Source organism: Budorcas taxicolor, chromosome 17 (assembly GCF_023091745.1).
Source record: "Budorcas taxicolor isolate Tak-1 chromosome 17, Takin1.1, whole genome shotgun sequence".
Classification (NCBI taxonomy): domain Eukaryota; kingdom Metazoa; phylum Chordata; class Mammalia; order Artiodactyla; family Bovidae; genus Budorcas; species Budorcas taxicolor.
The window spans coordinates 26,935,668-26,959,642 of NC_068926.1; the positions used below are offsets into that span (position 1 = coordinate 26,935,668).

At 36.9% G+C, this 23,975-nt stretch overlaps 1 pseudogene; it reads right to left on the minus strand.

Annotated features, from left to right (window-relative positions):
* Positions 1–6,586: 6,586 nt before the first annotated feature.
* On the minus strand, positions 6,587–9,094 carry LOC128062587 (asparagine synthetase [glutamine-hydrolyzing]-like; annotated as a pseudogene).
* Between the last annotated feature and the right edge of the window lie 14,881 nt (positions 9,095–23,975).

A 23,975-nucleotide genomic window follows, 5' to 3' on the forward strand; every position in this document is an offset into this window, starting at 1 on the left:
GCAGGAGACCCTGGTTTGATTCATGGTTCCTGAAGATCCACTGGAGAATGGATAGGCTACCCACTCCAGAAATCTTGGGATTCAGCTGATAAAGAAGCTGCCTGCAATGTGGGAGACCTGCGTTCGATCCCTGGGTTGGGAAGATCCCTGGAGAAGAGAAAAGCTACCCACTCCAGTATTCTGGCCTGTAGAATTTTCACATAATAGCAAAGTAATGCTCAGAATTCTCCAAGCTAGGCCTCAGCAGTATGTGAACCATGAAGTTCAGATGTTCAAGCTGGATTTAGAAAAGCCAGAGGAAATCAGATATCAAATTGCCAACATCCGTTGGATCATTGAAAAGGCAAGAGAATACCAGGAAAACATCTACTTCTGCCTTATTGACTGCGTCAAAGCCTTTAAATGTATGGATCACAACAAACTGGAAGATTCGTAAAGAGATGGAAATACCAGACAACATGACCCGCCTCTAGGGAAATCTGTATGCAGGTCAGGAAGCAACAGTTAGATCTGGACATGGAACAACAGACTGGTTCCTAATCGGGAGAGGAGCACATCAAGGCTGTATATTGTCACCTTGCTTATTTAACTTATATGCAGAATGCTGCTGCTGCTGCTGCTGCTAAGTTACTTCAGTCATGTTCAACTCTGTGCAATCCCATAGATGGAAGCCAACAGGCTGCCCCATCCCTGGGATTTTCCAGGCAAGAATACTGGAGTGGGTTGCCATTTAATATATCATGAGAAATGCTGGGCTGGATGAAACACAAGATGGAATCAAGATTGCTAGGAGAAATATCAATAACTTCAGATATGCAGGTAACACCACCCTTATGGCAGAAAGTGAGGAAGAACTAAAGAGCCTCTTGATGAAAGTGAAAGAGGAGAGTGAAAAAATAAGCTTAAAATTCAACATTCAAAAAACTAAGATTATGGCATCTGGTCCCATCATTTCATGGCAAATAGATGGGGAAACAATGGAAATGGTGAGATACTTTATTTTCTTGGGCTCCAAAATCACTGCAGGTGGTACCTGCAGCCATGAAGTAAAAGACACTTGTTCCTTGTAAGAAAAGCTATGACCAACCTAGACAGCATATTAAAAAGAAGAGATATTTCTTTGCCAACAAAGATCCATCTAGCCAAACCTATGGTTTTTCCAGTGGTCAATGTATGGATGTGAGAGTTGGAATATAATGAAAGCTGAGTGCCGAAGAATTGATATTTTTGAACTGTGGTGTTGGATAAGACTCTTGACAGTCTCTTGGACTGCAGCAGGATCCAATCAGTCCATCCTAAAGGAGATCAGTCCTGAATATTCATTGGAAGGACTGATGTTGAAGCTGAAACTCCAATATTTTGGCCACCTGATGTAAGAACTGACTCCTTGGAAAAGACCTGGATGCTGGGAAAGATTGAAGGCAGGAGGAAAAAGAGATGACAGAGGGTGAGATGATTGGATGGCATCACCAATTCTATGGACATGAGTTTGAGCAAGTTCCAGGAGTTGGTGATGGACAAGGATGCCTGGTGTGCTGCAGTCCATTGGGTCACAAAGAGTCAGACACGACTGAGCAACTGAACTGAACGGCTGTAGTTTTGCCTCTCTGTCTTTTTCTCTGATGTGTTTATATCATAAATAATTATTTTCCTATTCTTTCCTAAACTTGCTCCTGACCTTCCTTGAAAATTTTTCCAATCTTAAGTTTGAGCTCCATTCTCAGGAAATTTTGATGATTATACTATGAATATTTCAGTGATGACTTCGGACATTATCATATTTACTGCTTGTATTTTTCATGCAAAAATAGTTGATTGAGAGAGGAGATAAAAATATGTATAGATGGACAAATTATAGATGGAGACGCACAGTTAAATAAGTGGATAGGGAGATGGGTATGAAGAGACAGATAGAACCACTGAACAACCTAATTGAATGAAACATTACATATACAGCTATATATATATATATACACACCATATGACCTACATTATAAAGTACTACATATACACGATAAACATATATAAATGTACGTTTATGTAATATAAAATCTGAAATATACATACATGAATATATACACTGATATATACATACTTGCATTTTTACCCATACATGTCTAACTTAATTTTGATTATATCCTTTCAAGTCAGCTTCAATTCATAAAATATTCCTTCCTGACCCTAAAAATTAGGTACATTATTTTAAGTTAAATAAAATAAGCCAATAACAGGATTGTTAATCTGTGTGCCAAACTATTTCTCTCATGAAGATAATATTCACTTTGTTTTATTCTTGTTTTATGAAGAAATTTCTGACAGCAGTGTTGGCTACTGTGTTTTGCTTATTTCTATTTAATTCTACATATACAAAGTAAATAATACTAGGTAAAAAATATTTATTTCAAAAAGTGTTATAAAATTTATAAAGCACTACATTAAGCTTATACAAATGAAAATAGAACTGTACTGTAAACTAGATTCCAGATTGGAATCCTAAACCTGCCATTAGTCAATGGTGCTTGACCTTTATTACATTATTCACACTGTTTCCACATATATTACTAATCTTATTGAGTTAAATAGATTCTTAAGTCCCAATATCTTTCTAAAAAGTTTGACTTCTTTATATAAAAGATTTAAAGCTATTTATTTGTATGTGAATCACAACAGTTTATACTTGCAATATTTCCTTACTTGCGCTGAGAAAAGACTGAATATGAAAATTTGAACTGTAGTAGATGAGAAGGTAAGAAAAAAAATAATCACTTGCAAAGCCATTTGTTTATTCAGAGTGGGAGAAATGCCTTAGTTGTCACTAACAAAAATGCAATTCCAAATTGTCAATGGACTGTAAGTTGGAGCACTGTTAGGCCTACTATTGTATTTTTACTATACTTTAGAACTTTCTGATAGATCAAAAACCATCTTTAAGGCCATTCATGACTTATGAATAAAACTTGTTTTGGCTGTTTAGCAAATCTCTTTCCTTCTTTGGAATCGGATATATTTATTGTTTTAACCATTTACTTAGTGATTCTCAAAAGATGTAAGTTTTTGAAGAGCTGGGTGAGGAGGATTTTATGCCAGCTATGGTTGGTTATTGAATTTACCCAAAGGACAAACTAACTTTGGTGTCCCTCATGATTGGAGGTAGCTTACAGCTTCAAGCAAAGCCTCCTCCAAAGGGACTCCTGTCATCCTGGATAGTGAGAGAAGAGGCTTTTTTTTTTTTTTTTTTTTTAATGGATGACTTTACAGTGGTTCCTGGGTCCTTCAGAAATATAATCTCTGGGTTATAAAAACTTGCAAAAGGATTGTAAAAAGATTTATACCTCAAAGGATCAGAGTTTGAGTTTTTGAAGCAAATGTTCTAGGAAAAGGAAGGAGATGGGCTAAAAATCAAGAAGAAGCCTAAATTTTAGTCAGGTTCAGAGGAACGTTAAGATGCTCTTGGTCAATATCCATGAGCTTTCTTATAGAGAGCTAGAAATGGGATCGTACCATTAATTTTCTCTAACTCTTTCCTCAAATTTGCCATGTTTATATGCCAACTTAATAATACATGAGTTGATGGTATCATGTTTAACTTAGAGCATGAAGATAAATGTGAATAGCCAAGCTATTTGATGATACACTCATATTTATTTTTCTGCCAATATAATAATGAATAGCCTTTTAATGCCTGCTTTTGTTGCTAAATGACCACTTGTCATTGCATAAAATAACAAATCCTATGGTAGTAGCTAAGGAGTAGTGATTAAACTGGCATAGTTCTTCTATTATCTTTTGGAACTATCAGATTCCTTGGAACAAATTATATTCACAAACATCACCAAGACAAACTGAATTTAAAAACACTGATTTGTTGTGTCTAAAAAAGTCAGTATTCACACAATGAATTTGAGAAAATTCTCTTATTTAGGAATAATTATAGTTATTCAAAATTAATAGGTAGCTTTCACTTACAACAACTTCCAAAAGCAAATATTATTCATTATCCTTCATTATTTTACTATTTTGTAAATATGTTTGGAAACTCTTAGAAGATGTATTTTTAGGCTCTTCAGTTCAGTTCAGTCTCTCAGTCATGTCCGACTCTTTGCAACCGCACGAATCGCAGCACGCCAGGCCTCCCTGTCCATCACCAACTCCTGAAGCTCACTCAAACTCACGTCCATCGAGTCAGTGATGCCATCCAGCCATCTCATCCTCTGTCGTCCCCTTCTCCTCCTGCCCCCAATCGCTCCCAGCATCAGAGTCTTTTCCAATGATCAACTCTTTGCACTGGGGACCACATTCAGTCATGGTGGAGATGACAGAATGTGGTCCCCAGTAGGTGCCCAATATGCTACTGGAGATCAGTTGTGGATGTGATTGGTGATAGAAAGTTAGGCTCTTAACCTTAAGCAAATAGAAGGCTAGTTATTTCTCCAACAAAAAATGGTTATCGTCAGGATCATCAGTTCAGTTCAGTTCAATCAATCAGTCCTGTCAGACTCGTTGTGACCCCATGGACTGCCACATTACAGGCTTCCCTGTCCATCACCATCTCCCAGAGCTTGCTCAAACTCATGCCCACTAAGTTGGTGGTGCCATCCAACCATCTCATCTTCTGTTGTCCCTTTCTCCTCTTACCTTCAATCTTTCCCAGCATCAGGGTCTTTTCTAAGGAGTCAGTTTTTCGCATAAGGTGGCCAAAGATTTGGAGTTTCAGGTTCAGCATCAGTCTTTCCAATGAACAGTCAGGACTAATTTCATTTAGGATTGACTGGTTTGATCACAGTCCAAGGGACTCTAAAGAGTCTCTGCCAACACCATAGTTCAAAAGTTCAAAACCATCAATTCTTCAGTGCTCAGCTTTCTTTATGGTCCAAATCTCACATCTATGCATGACTACTAGAAAAACCATAGCTTTGGCTAGACAGACCTTTATTGGCAAAGTTATGTCTCTATCTTTTAAAACTGTTTAGGTTTGTCATATTTTTTCTTCCAAGAAGCAAACATCTGTTAATTTCATGCCACACTCACCATCTGCAGTAATCTTGGAGCCCAAGAAAATAAAGTCGATTACTATTTCCATTGTTTCCCCATTTATTTGCCATGAAGTGATAGAACTGGATGCCATGATCTTCTTTTTATGAATTCTTAGTTTTGAGCTGGCTTTTTCACTCTCTTCTTTCAATTTTATCAAAAGCCTTTTTAGTGCCTCTTTACTTTCTGCCATAGGTGTGGTGTCATCTGCATATCTGAGGCTATTGATATTTCTCTCAGCAATCTTGATTCCCGCCTGTGTTTCATCCAGCCTGGCATTTCACATGATGTACTCTGCATATAAGTTAAGTAAGCAGGGTGACAATATACAGACTTGACAATTCCCTTTCCCAATTTGGAACAAGTCTGTTGTTCCGTATCCAGTTCTAATTGTTTCTTCTTGACCTGCATACAGATTTCTCAGGAGGCAGGTAAGGTGGTTTATTTCCATCTCTTGAAGAATTTTCCAAGGTTGGCTGTGATCCACACAGTCAAAAGCTTTGGTATAGGCAATAAAGCAGAAGTAGATGTTTTTCTGGAATTCTCTTGCTTCTTCTATGATACAGCAGATGTTGACAATTTGATCTCTGGTTTCTCTGCCTTTTCTAAATTCAGCTTGAACATCTGGAAGTTCACGGTTCACATACTGCTGAAGCTTGGAGAATTTTGAGCATTATTTTGCTAGCATGTGAAATGAATGCAATTGTGTGGTAGATTGCACATTCTTTGGCATTGCCCTTCTTTGGGATTGAAATGAAAACTGACCTTTTCCAGTCTTGTAGTCACTGCTCAGTTTTCCAAATTTGCTAACATATTCAATGCATCACATTAACAGCATCATCTTTTAGGATTTGAAATAGCTCAGCTGGAGTCCATCACCTCCACTAACTTTGTTCATAGCGATGCTTCCTAAGCCCACTTGATTTTGCATTCCAGGATGTCTGGCTCTAGGTGAGTGATCATACCATCATGGTTGTCTGGGTCGTGAAGATCTTTTTGTATAGTTCTTCTGTGTATTCTTGCCATCTCTTCTTAATATCTTCTGCTTCTGTTAGGTCCATACCATTTCTGTCCTTAATTGTACCCATCTTTGCATGAAATATGCCATTGATATCTCTGATTTTCTAGAAGAGATCACGATAATCAGATGATTGCAATTCAAAGTCTTCAACCATAACAAGCTACGTGCAAGTCCCCACTTGTTATGGAGAAGGGAACTCTTTTATAGAAAAAGAAAGAAGTTGAGAGCACAGTGTTTTTTGTTGTTGTTGTTTTTTTTTTTAAGTACACTAGAGGAATTAAAAGTTTGAAGAAATAGTGGCTGTTCATTGGCTGATATGTGTGACAGTGATAATCTCCTATTTGGTGACTCTTGCCAGGCAAAGAGAGGAAATCTTTATTCTTCCTGTTGGTCTCTGTTGTCAAAAGGCCTAAAAACTTCTCTCTCTGTCCTCCTGATCAAATTTAAATTAAGAGTTTTGTTTATTATTTTATACAGTTTCCCCACTAGATCAGGATCTTTCTCTGAAAGAATCACTGTTCAGTGATTAGGTTTTCATATTTCAGTGGCTTTCTGGTCCTCAGTGCCAGGAAAGATTTTTTCCTGGTTGTAGTGACCCGTATCAGAGGGTAAGTGCACAGATTGGAAACCTATTAAGGTCACATTTGAGTAACAAGAAGGGTAGACACTTTCTATCTAAATTCCATATATTATCAAGATCACAGACATGAAAGATCATCTAAAACATTATATCATCATCAAAGATTTAGCAAATAAACTTCCAACAAGCCTGGTCCAGCTATCTTGCAAAGGCTGTCTCATCAAATATCATCTGCTTTAATCCTGGGATATCTTTAGTTTTAGGTCACCAGCTAATATGCAAGTCCAGTCAAGGTTGGGTTCTTAATGTCATGTGAATCCAAGTAATTAGTCTCCAATTAAATACTTTTTTTTTTTTTAAATAATCTTTCCCTTGGAGTTTGGTGGCACAAGAGTAGTACCTTAGAGAAAATTTTCCAACAAAGTTGAATAAGTTAGAAGTAATTTTTCCAGTCAAGAGAATCTTCAGATTGCATGGTGCAGTATATAAGATCTTCATGTCCCAAGGATGCCCTGTGAAAACATTGGGCACTCCCTCAGTTCAGTTCAGTTCAGTCGCTCAGTCATGTCCAACTCCTTGCGACCCCATGAATCGCAGCTCGCCAGGCCTCCCTGTCCATCGCCAACGCCCAGAGTTTGCTCAAACTCATGTCCATTGAGTCGGTGATGCCATCCAGCCATTTCATCCTCTGTCGTCCCCTTCTCCCCCTGGCCCCCAATCCCTCCTAACATCAGAGTCGTTTCCAATGAATCAACTCTTTGCATGAGGTGGCCAAAGGACTGGAGTTTCAGCTTTAGCATCATTCCTTCCAAAGAAAACCCAGGGCTGATCTCCTTCAGAATGGACTGGTTGGATCTCCTTGCAGTCCAAGGGACTCTCAAGAGTCTTCTCCAACACCACAGTTCAAAAGCATCAATTCTTTAGCACTCAGCTTTCTTCACAGTCCAACTCTCAAATCCATACATGACCACTGGAAAAACCATAGCCTTGACTAGACGGACCTTTGTTGGCAAAGTAATGTCTCTGCTTTTCAATATGCTGTCGAGGTTGGTCATAACTTTCCTTCCAAGGAGTAAGTGTCTCTTAATTTCATGGAAGCAATCACCATCTGCAGTGATTTTGGAGCCCAAAATAATAAAGTCTGACACTGTTTTGACTGTTTCCCCATCTATTTTCCATGAAGTGATGGGACCAGATGCCATGATCTTCGTTTTCTGAATGTTGAGCTTTAGGCTAACTTTTTTGCTCTCCTCTTTCACTTTCATCAAGAGGCTTTTTAGTTCCACTTCACTTTCTGCCATAAGGGTGGTGTCATCTGCATATCTGAGGTTATTGGTATTTCTCCCAGCAATCTTGATTCCAGTTTGTGTTTCTTCCAGTCCAGCATTTCTCATGATGTACTCTGCATAGAAGTTAAATAAGCAGGGTGACAATATACAGCTTTGACGTACTCCTTTTCCTATTTGGAGCAGTCTGCTGTCCCATGTCCAGTTCTAACTGTTGCTTCCTGACCTGCATACAGATTTCTCAAGAGGCAGGTCAGGTGGTCTGGTATTCCCATCTCTTTCACAATTTAGTAAATCAGGACTGTCTTCCATGCCAATCGCAAATATCTGGAGAGGGTACTGTACTTGGGCCTCTTTTAGCTGCTTCAGCAGTGTGGCAGCAACCAAACTGGAATCCAAGCCACCTGATAAAAGGCAGCCAGTCCTTCTGTCCGTCATCAAACGTTTCTTAACGGCATTGTCAAAAAGAATCTGGAGGTTGCTCTTCAGTTTCTATCTCAAAACCTGGGAAGAGTTTCTCCACGCTGTCATACAGGGCATACAGAGGCTCATCTCTACAGTGATGGTATTTCACCATTGCCACCGATGCTACTTTGCCATTGGCTTTAAGTCGAAAACTTCATAATGTCCTGGCAAAAAAGGCTCCACTTTTATAAAAGGAGTCATGGAGTCCTTCAAGTTAACAAGTCCTTTAGCTTCTGAACACACGGCCAAAAATCCACCTTCTGTCATGGCTTTAAACAAAGGTCTCACTCCATAGGTATCTCTGCCCAAGAACACTTTCTTATTGGCAGTATCCAGTAAAATAAATGCAAAGACTCCATCCAACATACAAACTGTTTGTTCCATTCCTCCTTTGTCATAAAGATGAAGGATTATTTCACCATCCACTTTGGTCTGGTATTCAAACTCAAAATGGTGTTGCAGCTTCTTGTGGTTGTAGATTTCACCGTTGTAACAGAGCCACAAGTAAGGATATTTCTTCACTCGAATTGGCTGCATTCCAAACAGCTGGTCAACTACCGCCAACCAGTGAAATCCAAAGCAGCAATTGGTGTACCCATTAACATTTTCAAAATGGAACGCATCCAGACCCCTGTGTGCAATCTTCATAGCACTCAGACACTGAACAGAAAGGCAGTCGTTGCTGCCAAAGAGTGCCCAAATGCCACACATGGTGCAATGAAGCTCCGAGTTCTCTGGGCTCCAGTGGCGTGAGTGGCCCAGAGCAGCCCAGCTGTGGCTTGCAGGGTCTAAAAGAGCATTTTCTTCTATCACCTTCTTTATAACTTCTCTAAAATGTCTGAAAATTTAATATCTTTATTTAAAAACTTCCCTTGGAATTTTTGGTAGACTAAACTATTTTATTTTAACAATGTTTCCTCTGTATTCAGCACTGTGCCTGCATATACTACATATTTTATCAAATGTATATTGCATTACTAGATGAATGAGTGATAAATTGAATTGTAGGTTGACATACGGTTAATCAAGGTATGATTGAAGAACTGATTCTCCATATTTATAAGTTTTCCAAGATTTCTCTTTACTTCGTAAACTGAGTCAGTCTATTTCACCTAAGGATATTTTCTACCTCTCCCCTTTTCCCTGGTGTTTATAATAGCAAGAACAGTTTCAATTTACCTTATGACTTCCTCTCTGTAGATGAATTATTTAAATATTAACTCTATGACTCCATATGCTGTAGAGTATAAAAAACACTGCAATTTAAGAGCGATCCACTGAGTAGCAGCTGCTCAGTTCAGTTCACTTCAGTTCAGTCGCTCAGTCGTGTCCAACTCTTTGCGACCCCATGAATCACAGCATGCCAGGCTTCCCTGTCCCTCCCCAACTCCTGGAGTTCACTCAAACTCACGTCCATCAAGTCCGTGATGCCATCCAGCCATCTCATCCTCTGTCATCTCCTTCGTGCTAGAATAGAGAAATGTAAAGAGGGTTAGGAATTCGGGGACCATAGGCTAAGATAGAGGCTTTGGATGAATTAAATCCAGGAATCTTGACATTCTATAAGAAATAGAAAGAACATTCACCCTTTGAATGTAGTATATGATATTTTCTTATGGAAAGTGAAAGTGCTTTGCTGTTTCATTTTGTTTATTTTTCCCATTAGAAGACTCTCTAATTTCTGAAATTTGTAAACTTAACTGACAGTTTATATAAATTTTATATAACTTTTTATGTTTATATAACTGACAGTTTGCATAAAATTGTATAAACTGAACTGACAGTAAACACTTTCATTTCTTTTAAAATCTGATAATTGTGAGTTAGAATTTTCTAATTTCTTTGTAAGCAAATATAATATAAAAAGCTAAATTAGAACTTGATTCATGGTTCAGACTTTGATGCCAAAGTGCTTATCATCCAAAGCTTTTAATATAAAGCTGTTGTTTTATTTTCACATATTTTGTTTTACTTTTTTGAAGGTTGTATAACTTTTAAAATTTACTATAATTTTATGGTCCATGTGTTCTGAACTGTTATGAAATAAATCTCAGATGCCACATATTTTGTAAAATCTCTTCAGAGTATTAAAGGCTCACATATTTGCCAAAATGCTTCCTATGTGCTGAATGCCTTATCTGTCGATACGTAAGATTCAGCTAAAGATCATAATTCCCTAGTCATCCCTGTGTCTGTTTGGCTTTGAATCCCTTTTTTTGTGATTTTGATACTCCTTAGTGAGATACTAGAGAAGGCAATGGCAACCCACTCCAGTACTCTTGCCTGGAAAATCCCATGGACGGAGGAGCTTTGTAGGCTGCAGTCCATGGGGTCACTAAGAGTTGGAAATGACTCAGAGACTTCACTTTTACTTTTCACTTTCATGTGTTGGAGAAGGAAATGGCAACCCACTCCAGTGTTCTTGCCTGGAGAATCCCAGGGACGGTGGACCCTGGTGGGCTGCCGTCTACAGGGTCGCACAGAGTCGGACACAATTGAAGCGACACAGCAGCAGCAGCAGCAGCAGCAGCAGCAGCAGCAGCAGTGAGACACTAGGTACATAGCTTGTGCACAATATATGCTCCATAATGATTCAATCATTCTTTCTATTATTAGTCTAAAATAACATTTGTGCCCCCATTATTCTTTCAAAAGATAGGGTATTAAACTCGCATATTACTCACCTGTCATTAATGACATACAGAATGGGCAGGGAGTATTGTTTGCATGTTAGACTCTAAGCCAGACTCAGGTAGCTCAGATAGTGACTCAGACATTTGGCATGGTCTTTTTACCTCTTTGGTCTTGCAGTAATTTCCCCCTATTTGTGCAAAAACAAACAAAAAAATATGTTGGACTAAGTCATTTTTACCAAAAATATATATTAAAAAAAAGTTTGTTATGTTTCTGTGAAATAGTAATAGGAATTATGCAAAAATTTGAAAAGCCAATGCTTTGGCAATCATTATTGTAAAACACTGGATTGAACTAATATAGGCAGAGTTCTTAGTTGTAACAGTCTACAATATGGAAGGATAAATGGCTACTTGGAGAAGGTCTGATGTGTCTTAGTGTATAACTTGGGCTTACCTTATGGATAGCTTCAACTGCCAGCCTTATGAATGAGGCCATGTCGGATTTTCTGACCCATCCAATAAGCTACAAGAGAAGAAACCAGAAGAAAAAGCAAAGAACTAAATCACAAATCATGAAAAAAATAAAATGCTGACTTAAAGTATTAAATTTTGTGTTGCATAATAGGCAAATGAAGACAGAATTCTTACTAAAAGCTAAAGAATGTTCTAAGTGTCCTACACATATAAACTTACTTGCTTCCTACAATAATCCTCAATGGAAGTACTATTTTTATCCCCATTTATATATGAGAAAATAGGGCACAAAAGGCTTACAACTTGTTGAAGATCATCAAATTAGTAAGTGGCAGGACCTGGATTCAAACTCAGTGAGTCTATCTCAAAGGATCTTTTAAAATCCTTACAAATTCTATTTCTATTAATATGAAAAATTTTATTTTTAAACTCTCATCTGGAAATAATTGATTGCAATCAGTATCACTGAAAAATTCAGAATTGTTACTGAATATTCAAAAGAATTGTTCTTTCAAACTCATCAAATTTAAATTTGGTTGCATTCTCAAATAGAAATTTATTATGATTATAGGTAAGTATTTTTAAAAAGGCAAAATGCACTTTTAGCTATAACAATGGAAAAATATATCTAAACATTTCTATCAGATTTTGTTGAAATTTAATTACCATATGCAGTAATCAAGATATTATTATATTGACATTAAAATATTTTGGGGCTAATTATGTTATACATTCTGTTATAGTTATTCCACAATGACAAGTTGAAATAGAATAATTATAATCAGCAATTGAGTATATAGTTATGTGCCAAGCCTTTGCTAAATACTTTACATGATATATTGCCTCATTTTAGCCCCTGGAACAATCCTAGGAGGTAGAGAAAATGACTATTCTTCTTAAACTATGAGAAAAGTGTTAGAAATAAAGGGTTAAATTTAGCCAGCAACTTGAACTTGCTAAAATTTATTCTCAACCAAAGCTGGGAAAGAAATGATATATTGTACTATACTCAATTGTCACATATATTGTTTACTTAAATTTAAGTCTTAAAAGCAGTTTAGCTTAAATAAAAACAAATCCTCCTGACATGCCTCTGAGCATTTTGAGGTTTAATGATGCCTAGCACAGCAGTGTAATTAACAGTACCCATGATATATAACAACACTATGTTTTGTGCTATAAACAGAAGGCTTATGCCAGATTGCTTGTTAAGGTACACACGGTATCAAAGTACACCAGATGAAGCAATCCCCCAGTACCCATGTAATGAGGTAAAGACATCTGTAACATAATTCTAGAACTTTGAATGGGAAGATTTCAAGTCTTTGTAATGGTACAGATGAAATTATCACCAACCCCAAGGACACTATGACTAGAAATAGATCAGCCCCCAGCCATACTATACCAATAAGAGATAAATTGCATTTGCCTTCAACAACAACAACAAAAATAACATCCCTAAGGTTAATGGTAAATCTTAACTACAAGTGAATATCACCATCTCAAGTGAAATATAAAGGTTTGTTTCAGCGTGAATGCAGTACACATTAAGAGACATCAAAATGATTATAAAACACTAACCTGGTGGGTATTGTTTTTAATAAGTTATTTGAGAAGCATGTCTACATTCTCTATATCTAGACACTCTTAAATGTGCAGCAGGTAAATGAATTTACCCATCAGTGTCTAAGTCATGAAAACTAGAGTCATTTTTAACTCATATTGTACAATACATTTCATATAACAGATAGCAGCCCCTCATTATCTGTGTGGGATACATACCTCAGTGAATGCCTGAAACCATAGATGTACTGAACCCTACATAGACTGTGTTTTTTCTGTGCATATGTAGATAAGGTAAAGTTTATCTATGATCAAGTCTAATTATAAATTAGGCATAATAAGAGAATGTCCAATTGCCAGCATGTCTACTTTTGTGCTTTGGAGTCATTATTGAGAACATAAGTAGCCATTCTTGGTCATTAGCTAGCTAGTGAATTTCTAGATTTTTCCACTTAATATTTTCAGACTGCAATTGACTATGGGTAATTAATAACATGGGAAGCAAAAGTGCATATATATATATACACATACATATATATATATATAATTTTAGAAGAAAAAAAAGGACAAGACCAACGAGGAAAAAAAAAAATGAGAGAGTGATCAGATTATTATAATGTGAGTTGTGGCATAATTCATTGCTGAGGAGCCAATTCTAGACTGTAGCTAAGTGTTTCATATTTTGAAGCTCTATTCTGAGGTGGGAGAGAGCAAAACAAAAGATTTCAAAAACTGATAGGTCCAGAGAAACCATATCAAAACTGCTTCCCAAGGAAGAGAGGGAAGCAAGTTGGCGATGGTCTCAGAGCGACTCCTCCTGTTCTGGAGGATACCACAGTCCTCTGTCAAGACTCAGATTAGGGGCTATTCAAGCCTTTGCTAGCCCAACTTATGGAAAGGTGCAAGGCTGCCAAGACGCCATAGTGAAATAGTTCCCTGCAGCCATGGTTCCTGTGGTTTGAAGGGGACCAAGATTGTGTTAAAAATTAATGAACAGGAACCTCAATTAAATAAAGTCTGGAGATGAGAAGTGGGAATCTCTTGCCCTGCAACCATTGCAGAGCACAACAGAAAGAAGAGTCCACTTCTTTCCCAGTAAGTACTTAGCCAATACTACCCTGGTGGCTCAGACGGTAAAGCATCTGCCTACAATGTGGGAGTCCCGGGTTTAATCCCTGGGTTGGGAAGATCCTCTGGAGAAGGAAATGGCAACCCACTCCAGTACTCTTGTCTGGAAAGTCCCATGGACAGAGGACCATGCGGTCACAAAGAGGCAGACAGGACTGAGCGACTTCACTCACTCACTCATTCACTCAGCCAATAAAAAGCCATAGGTTTTTTGTTTCCTATAGCTTTCCCAACTTCTTTCTCCTCTCTTTAAAAGTGTTCTTCCCTTGCCTAAGGGGACTTGCATATAGCTCATGATGATTACAGACTCTGAATTGCAATTCTTTACTGATCTTGAAACCATCTTTGCTGGGGAAATACCTGATAGTCTATTTGTTTCAGGTCAACAAGTGTGTTCAAGTTTCTGAATCAGGTTGTCTAGCTGTGAGGTATTGGGGAAACAGGTGGAAGAGAGACTTGAAATCTATGAGCAATCAAACATCAAAAATGGAGTTTTTCTTTAAAAATGAAATCTTTCCTTTTATTCTATACACACACAAATATTATACACACACACATATACACACACACACGGATTCTATTTGGCTGAAGAGCATTTGCAACCACCACTACAATTTGTTTTACTTCTGTACTAGCAGAAGCTCATTCCTCCAAGTGACACAGTCATAAACATCTATTGTTATATTCCAGCTTTGTGATTATTAATAGCTGTAAAACCATAAAAATCTCAATTTCAGGCATCACGCTGTAATTATCACTTATCTTTCCAATTACTTTCTACTTTATCTCTTTCCAGTACTTATACTCCAACAATATTTTGACTTCCTCTGAATCTCTAATTAATTAACTTTATCACTGTTTTCTTATCTTTTTAGATGTTTTGCACTGTCCTTTACTCAGTAGAGTTCCTGCTTGCCTACTTGTACTCATCACTGCCTTTGGCCATTTATGTACTGACCTTGCCCTAATTTTTCTGTTAAACACATGTGGTAAAGCTTTAATACTGGTTGAACCAGAACTCTCTGTTCTTCACCTTCCCCTAAGCAGTTGAATGTGCACATATATAAAAGATAACCAACTCATACACATAATGAATAACTGGTTTCACTTGAATATGTATCTGTGAAGTTTGTTTCATGCTTCTTACTCTCCAGAAAACCTTTTTGTATACCCTCATCACTCTTGAAACATACAAACACCTTCTACCTTCCTATTCTCAGTGGAATATCCTTCATATTAAGAAAAATTTAAACATTTAGAAGAGTATAATTTTTGTAGTCATCACATTTAGCAATATAACTGTATCTTGACCAATACTGGGCCCCCATTCTTTCTTCCTTACTCAAAGACTTTCTTCCTACAATCATTTCCCCTGTAGTATCATTAATTATCCTCTGTTTATTAATTCATTACCATTGGGTTAAAAATGTTATAATATCTCTCACTCTTAAAGAAGAATACCAAAACATTTTCCTGATCCAACATGCCATTTTTTTAATTTCTCCAACATTCACTTCCTCTTTATAGAAAATATCCTTGGAATTGCTGTTTTATTTGCTGTCTCACTATCTTACTTCTGACTATCCCTACTACTCATTTTATTATAAAATGGTTCATATATTCAAAATAACAATGTATACAATAATTTGTCAAATCTAAGATGCCAATAATTCCAGCTCAAACCTACCAGAAATACACTTGTAGTTGACCAACTTAGATTAACACATACCATGAAAAACCATAGGGTATTTCAGTTGGAAGATGTTAGAAGAGTCTTATGAAATGTATGGGTTTTGGTTAGGTGACTTTGAGAAAGGTTTTGTTTTGGGTAGGTAGTGGGGCTTTGCCATGGATTGAATCCTGTTGTGAATCAAGGATAATTCCGCGACTGAATATTTCAACCCTTCTTACTCGGAGAAGGCAATGGCACCCCACTCCAGTACTCTTGCCTGGAGAATCCCATGGATGGAGGAGCCTGGTAGGCTGCAGTCCATAGAGTCGCTAAGAGTCAGATACGACTGAGTGACTTCACTTTCACTTTTCACTTTCATGCATTGGAGAAGGAAATAGCAACCCAGTCCAGTGTTCTTGCCTGGAGAATCCCAGGGACGGGAGAACCTGATGGGCTACTGTCTATAGCGTCACACAGAGTTGGACATGACTGAGTGACTTCACTTTCACTTTACTAGAGCAAGGCTGAGATAGCAAGTGATCATTCATGTTAGAGAAGGTAGGGGGACATTTGGTCACTTTTGTGGTTTGGCAAAAATTCAGTTTCATTTTGTGATCAAACATAATTATGTTGTGGACTTGATTTTTTTCTTAATCTCATGTGACCACAGATTTGTCTTGCCCAATGGTGATGTTTGTGTTCAAGAAAAGAACATGAAGGCCTGGGCAGCTTCTGGGACTGGGCAGCTTCTAGGAACACCAGGGTGTAGCTGATAATAAACTCTAACTCCTATTATTTGAGCAAGTGGTATTTTCAGGGAATTTGACCTTTTCCCTTAATTAGATTGTCATCCTTTTACAACTATCGAAGGCCATGCAACCTAGCTCTGACCAGTAAGACATATGCATGCATCATTTAAGAGCTTTTGTTTTCCTATTCAAACAGGCAGACACAGGTGTCTGTACTCTCTGTCTTTATTGCTAACTTCAAATAGAACTAGATGTTTTGACCTATTTCAGTCATCCTCCAATTGAGAGGCAAGGTAAAAAACATGAGGACTGAAAACCAATATGCTGCGAATGGCAGAGCAGAAGTACAGTAAAAAGACAGCCTTCAGAATGGGAGAAAATGATAGCAAATGAAGCAAATGACAAACTAATCTCAAAAATATTCAGGCAACTCCTGCAGCTCAATTCCAGAAAAATAAACTACCCAATCAAAAAATGGGCCACAGAACTAAATGGACATTTCTCCAAGAAGACATACAGATGGCTAACAAACACATGAAAAGATGCTCAACTTCACTCATTATCAGAGAAATGCAAATTGAAACCACAATGAAGTACCATTTCACACCAGTCAGAATGGATGCTATCCAAAAATCTACAAACAATAAATGCTGCAGAAGGTGTGGAGAAAAGGGAACCCTCTTACACTGTTGGTGGGAATGCAGACTAGTATAGCCACTATGGAGAACAGTGTGGAGATTCCTTAAAAAACTGGAAATAGAACTGCCATATGACCTAGCAATCCCACTGCTGGGCATACACACCGAGGAAACCAGAATTGAAAGAGACACATGTACCCCAATATTCATCGCAGCACTGTTTATAATAGCCAGGACATGGACGCAACCTAGATGTCCATCAGCAGATGAATGGATAAGAAATCTGTGGTACATATACACAATGGAATATTACTCAGCCATTAAAAGGAATACATTTGAATCAGTTCTAATGAGGTAGATGAAACTGGAGCCTATTATACAGAGTGAAGTAAGCCAGAAAGAAAAACACCAATACAGTATACTAACGCATATATTTTTGGGGCTCCAAAATCAGTGCAGATGGTGATTGCAGCCATGAAATTAAGAGACACTTACTCCTTGGAAGGAAAGTTATGACCAACCTAGATAGCATATTCAAAAGCAGAGACATTACTTTGCCTACAAAGGTCCGTCTAGTCAAGGCTATGGTTTTTCCAGTGGTCATGTATGGATTTGAGAGTTGGACTGTGAAGAAAACTGAGCACCAAAGAATTGATGCTTTTAAACTGTGGTGTTGGAGAAAACTCTTGAGAGTCCCTTGGACTGCAAGGAGGTCCAACCAGTCCATCCTAAAGGAGATCAGTCCTGGGTGTTCATTGGAAGGACTGATGTTGAAGCTGAAACTCCAATACTTTGGCCACCTCATGTGAAGAGTTGACTCATTGGAAAAGACCCTGATGCTGGGAGGGATTGGAGGCAGGAGGAGAAGGGGACGACAGAGGATGAGATGGCTGTATGGCATCACTGACTCGATGGATGTGAGTTTGAGTAAACTCCGGTAGTTGGTGATGGACAGGGAGGCCTGGCGTGCTGCAGTTCATGGGGTAGTGGAGAGTCAGACATGATTGAGCAAATGAACTGAACGATAACCCTGCATGCGAAACAGCAAAAGAGACACAGATGTATAGAACAGTCTTTTGGATTCTGTGGGAGAAGGCGAGGATTGGATGATTCGGGAAAATGGCATTGAAACATGTATATTATCATATGTGAAACGCATCGCCAGTTCAGGTTTGATGCATGATATAGGGTGCTCAGGGCTGGTGCACTGGGATGACCCAGAGGAATGGGATGGGGAGGGAGGTGGGAGGGGAGTTCAGAATGGGGAACACATATACACCCATGGCAGATTAATGTCAATGTATGGCAAAACCACTATAATATTGTAACTAGCCTCCAATTAAAATAAATAAATGTATGTTAAAAAAGAAGTACAGAAACTGAACCAAAACTGATAACTGTCTATATCTGTACTTCAGGCTATATCCATAAAAATATATTCATATTTGTAAGTCACTTGTCAAGAATATATCCCTTACAGATAAAAGTGGTCAAATGTAATAGAAACACAAGTAGTCTGAAAAAAATTTTTGAGAACTATAGAAACTTGCTTAGGTCAGACTGAAGATTCCAGATGATACAACAGAAATATTTGTCTAGAGGGGGTTGGTTATTGACTCAGATCAAACTAGTGGTAGTAGTAGTGAAAGGTGCTCAGTTGTGTCTAAGTCTGCAACCCCATGGGCTATAGTCCACAAGACTTGTCTGTCCATGGGGTTCTCCAGGCAAGAATACTGGAGTGGGTTGCCATTCCCTTCTCCAGGGGATCTTCCCAACTCAGGCATTGAACCCAGGTCTCCTGCCTTGTAGGCAGACCAGACTAAAGGAGGGAAATCCTGGTGGTGATGTGCAGCCTGAAGGTCTATACCTGCTGGTGATGACTGAATGACTGATTGGTTCAGGAAAACTTTAATTCTGACAGGGACTACATACTAGGGACTGGTTTTCTTTCAAAGTTTTGAGTAGCGAGGGAAACAATGATGTGATGGGTGGGTTGTGTGAGAGTATGGAATGAGGAAGGAGTTAGTTTTCTTTCATGGAGAATGGAAGAGTCCTCTGGACAACATAGGCTATGAATTCTAAGTGATTTTTGTCCTTATCTATCATACAAGCTTATTTTCTATCAGACACAGTAATCTGAATAATCAATTTTATGCCCACTAAATTGTTAATCTCTTTATATTCTGTATAAAATACCTTAAAATCTACACAGCAAAACTGGGAATATATGCCGAAAAAGAGACCATACTCTACTATTCATCTGCATACCTATAACTTTGGATTTGCAACTATCTATTTCACTGTAACCAAACTCCTTAAATTCATTTCATGCCTAACTGGGTAATTAACTATATATAAGTTCTGAAGTGTTCTCCAAAGGAAATTATAACACCTATGTAAACTTTTCATATTTTATTTTCAATGATTCCTAACACTATAAGAGATACATTCCAAGAAAAAGAAAGAGTAACAATCATGCTGTGCACTGAGCTTTTTCTGATTATCAGTGTATAAACAAATTTTCATTTTTTATACAATTATTTTATTATTAATTTTAATGAAACTTTAATAAAAGCTCAATTTTTCTAATAAGCTTTCTATTAGAAATCTGGCAAAGTTCTTGTGATGTTTGTTGTTATTCAGTCACTAAGTCGTGTCCACATCTTTGCGACCTCTTGAACTTCTGCATTTTGGACATCCCTGTCCTTCACTATCTCCCAGAGTTTGCTCAAACTGATGTCCATTGAGTCAGTGATACTCTCTAACCATCACATCCTCTGTGGCCCCCTTCTCCTCCTGCCCTCAGTCTTTCCCAGCATCAGGGTCTTTTACAGTGAGTCAACTCTTCGCATCAGATGGCCAAAGTATTTGGAGCTTTAGCTTCAGCATCAGTCCTTCCAGTGAATATTTTGGGATTAATTGGTTTGATCTCCTTGCTGTCCAAGGGACTCTCAAGAGTCTTCTCCAGAACCACAATTTGAAAGCAATTCTTTGACACTCAACCTTATTTATGGTCCAGCTCTCACATCCATATATGATTATTGGAAAAATCATAGCTTTGACTATATGGACCTTGTTCAGCAAAGTAGTATCTCTGCTTTTTAATACTCAATAATGTTTACTGAGCTACTTTTCTGTGTTTATTCTTAACTTATCCTTAAATTCTCCTTTAATTTTTCTTGCTTTCATTGTTTCTATCTCCTGAGTTTTCTCCTTTTCTTCTTTCTTGACTGCTTCCCCTTTCTTCTCCTTCATATCTAATCTTCTTTTATTACCTTTTCTCCTGAGGGTTTTTTTTTTAATTTGATAGGTAATTGACATATAGCATTGCATTTGTTTTAGGTTTTGTATACCATAATGATTCAATGCATGAATATATTGTAAAATGATTACTACAGTATGTTAACACCATCACCATACATAATAATGTTTTTTCTTTGTGATGAGAAGTTTTAAGATATATTTTCTTAGCAACTTCAGATATGTAATGTAATATTATTAACTGTAGTCACCGTGCTGTACATTAAATCCTCATGACTTATTTATCTTATAACTAAGTTTGTACTTTTTGACCACCTTCATCCATTACAACAACCTCCAACCAACCCCTGTCTCTGGAAACCACCAGTCTGTTCTCTGTATCTACGAGCATTAATATCCTGACTTATTTGAAAAGGAATTTATTGTAATTTGGTATGTTTTGCTTTATGTTGTTCCTAAAATGCAAGTTGGGCTTCCAAGGTGGCTCAGTATTAAAGAATCCACTTACCAATCCAAGAGACACAGGAGATGTGAGTTTTATTCCTGTGTTGGAAAGATCCCCTGGGGGAGAAAATGGCAAGTCACTCCAGCATTCTTGCCTGGAAAATTTCATGGACAGAGAAGCCTGGTGGGCTAAAGTCTGTAGGGTCACAAAGAGATGTACACAGCTGAGCAACTGAGCACACACACATGGGTAATATAAATTAACTATCTTCTAAATATGATGTTTAATATGTTTATACATTAATATGTTCTTGTTCACCAAATTGTAAATATTTGAATGTAGAAATATAGTTGACATACTTTCAAATGTTTGTTTTAGAAATCCAAGAACTAGCCATACAATTTATGCTGTAATTATGCTTTGATATTTTATCTTCTTTTTAAAATTGAAGTATAGTTGATTTACAAGTTATATTAAGTTTTGGTGTACAGAAAAGTGATTCAAATTTATAGATATGGACATAGACATAGATATACATATATGTATACATAGATATAGATTCCTTTTATATATTCTTTTTCATCATTGTTTGCTATGAGATATTGAATATAGCTTCCTGTGCTATATAGTAGGACCTTCCAGTTTACCTATTTTTTATATAGTAGTTTGTATCTGTTGATCTCAAACTCCTAATGTATCTCTTCTCTCAACATTTCCCCTTTGGTGAAAGTGAAAGTCACTCAATTGTGTCCAACTCTTTGCAACTCCATGGACTATACAAACCATGGAATTCTCCAGGCCAGAATACTGGAGTGGGTAGCCTTTCCCTTCTCCAGAAGATCTTCCCAACCCAGGGATCGAACCCAGGTCTCCTGCATTGCAGGCAGATTCTTTACCAGCTGAGCCACAAGGGAAGCCCCAAGAATACTGGAATGGGCAGCCTATCCCTTCTTCAGCAGATCTTCCTGACCCTGGTATTGAACCAGAGTCTCCTGCATTGCAGGAGGATTCTATACCAATTGAGATATGAGGGAAACCCTTCCCCTTTGATAACTATAAGCTAGTTTTCTATGTCTGTGAATATGTCTCTGTTTTATAAATAAGTTCATTTGTGTCATATTTTAGACTCCACATATAAGTGATATCATATATTTTTCTTTTTTCCTTTCTGACTTTCTTAATTTAGTATTATGTAATAATTTCTAGGTCCATCCATGTTGCTGAAAATGGCATTATTTTATATATATACGCGCCCACCACATCTTTATTCATTCATCTGTTGATGGACATTTAGGTTGCTTCCTTGTCTTGGCTATTATAAATAGTGTTGCTATGAATATTGGAGTACATGCATCTGTTCAAATTAGTTTTCTCTGGATATGTGCCCAGGAGTGGAATTGCTGAATTATATGGTAACTCTATTTTAAGATTTTTAAGAGAACTTCCATACTTTTTTCCATACTGGCCCACCAATTTACATTCCCATCAACAGTGTAGGAAGTTCCATTTTCTCCACACCCAGGTCAGCGTTATTATTTAATTCAGATAGCTGCATACATTTTGTGTTTTATTCAGTGATTTTCTAATTTTTTTATAAATTTGTAATTTTAGGACAATAACGTGCTAATATTAAAGACAACATACTTATTTTCTTGGTTGTCCATCTTTAAGTAAGTAAAAAGATACTCAAATTTTTAAATGTTGTTTAACGGTGACAAATTCTGTTTAAAAAAATGGCTAACAATTCACTGTCATTTAAACAAAATATAATAATTTATCTGTGCCTTCAACAATGTTAAATCTCATAAAATTTTGTTTACAATATGATGGTTATAAGATCTTACTATATTGATGATCACTTCCCTGACTTCAGCAAGGTTAAGAATAATTTTATCCATTTACTACTTCACTAAAATTCTTTTTCTGTGAAGTGCTCATTTATATTTTGCACACTGATTTATTTTTCATGATTTACTTGTCTTGTTCTTATGAGTTATTAGCATCTCCATCTATATTTTTATGTCACATGTTGGTAATATAGTCTCTAAGCCTGTTGCTTACATTTTGATTTTGTCAATTCTATTTGTAGACTGTTGCCATGTAGATTTTAAAAATAAGTTTCTACATTACAAACTTTATCATAGTGACTATTATCCCCACCAATATCATATAGATAGATATAGATATATATTAGATTTTACCTTCATCTTGATCCTTTTATTTTTCATAATTATGTTGTAACATAATTGTTAATGATATGAATTCAGAGATTCAGTTCAGATGCCATCTCTACCACTTAGCAGCTGTGTGATACTGGGCAAGATACTAATGTCTTTGTGAAGATAATAATAGGAAGATAATACACCCCATGATGTGAAGCAGTTGTGAAAATTAAATATGTTGTTTAAATAAGTGTAGAATGATCGGAATACAGGAAATTCTTTATGTGCCTTACCCATTATTTAACTTTATTATCTGGGATGATTTATCTTTATTTGCCAAAAATCAATACCAAAACATATTACATATTTGAGTACTTAGTTTATCACTATTATAATCATAGCTGTGATGGGAATGTCTATTAGGAAAGTTTGCAAAATACTATTGGAAGTTTATAATGTCATTAACATTAAAAATAATTGGCAAAAATTATTTTCTTCTAAATCAGTATAACTTACATTTTGATAATATATTTACCATAAATATTACATATAAGGCAAATATTTTTAAAGTTTCAGTAATGTATATTTCATGTATGTATAGCTCAGTTTTTATACCATCAAAATTTATTTCATGAGAAAAGTCCAAATATATTACATCTTTCCAAAGCTTTTATTCAGAGTCAACTAACAAGTTTAATTTTTTTTCCTTCTGTTTAAATATATATATACACAATTTTTTCAGCCTTAGGTTTTACTAACCTTACAGAGTAAGTTGTTGATTTTAGTTTATTTGCTTTCTGTTGATTTGTAATAAATTACAACAAAGTTACGGTTGGAAAACAATTCCCATTTATTATGCTATGG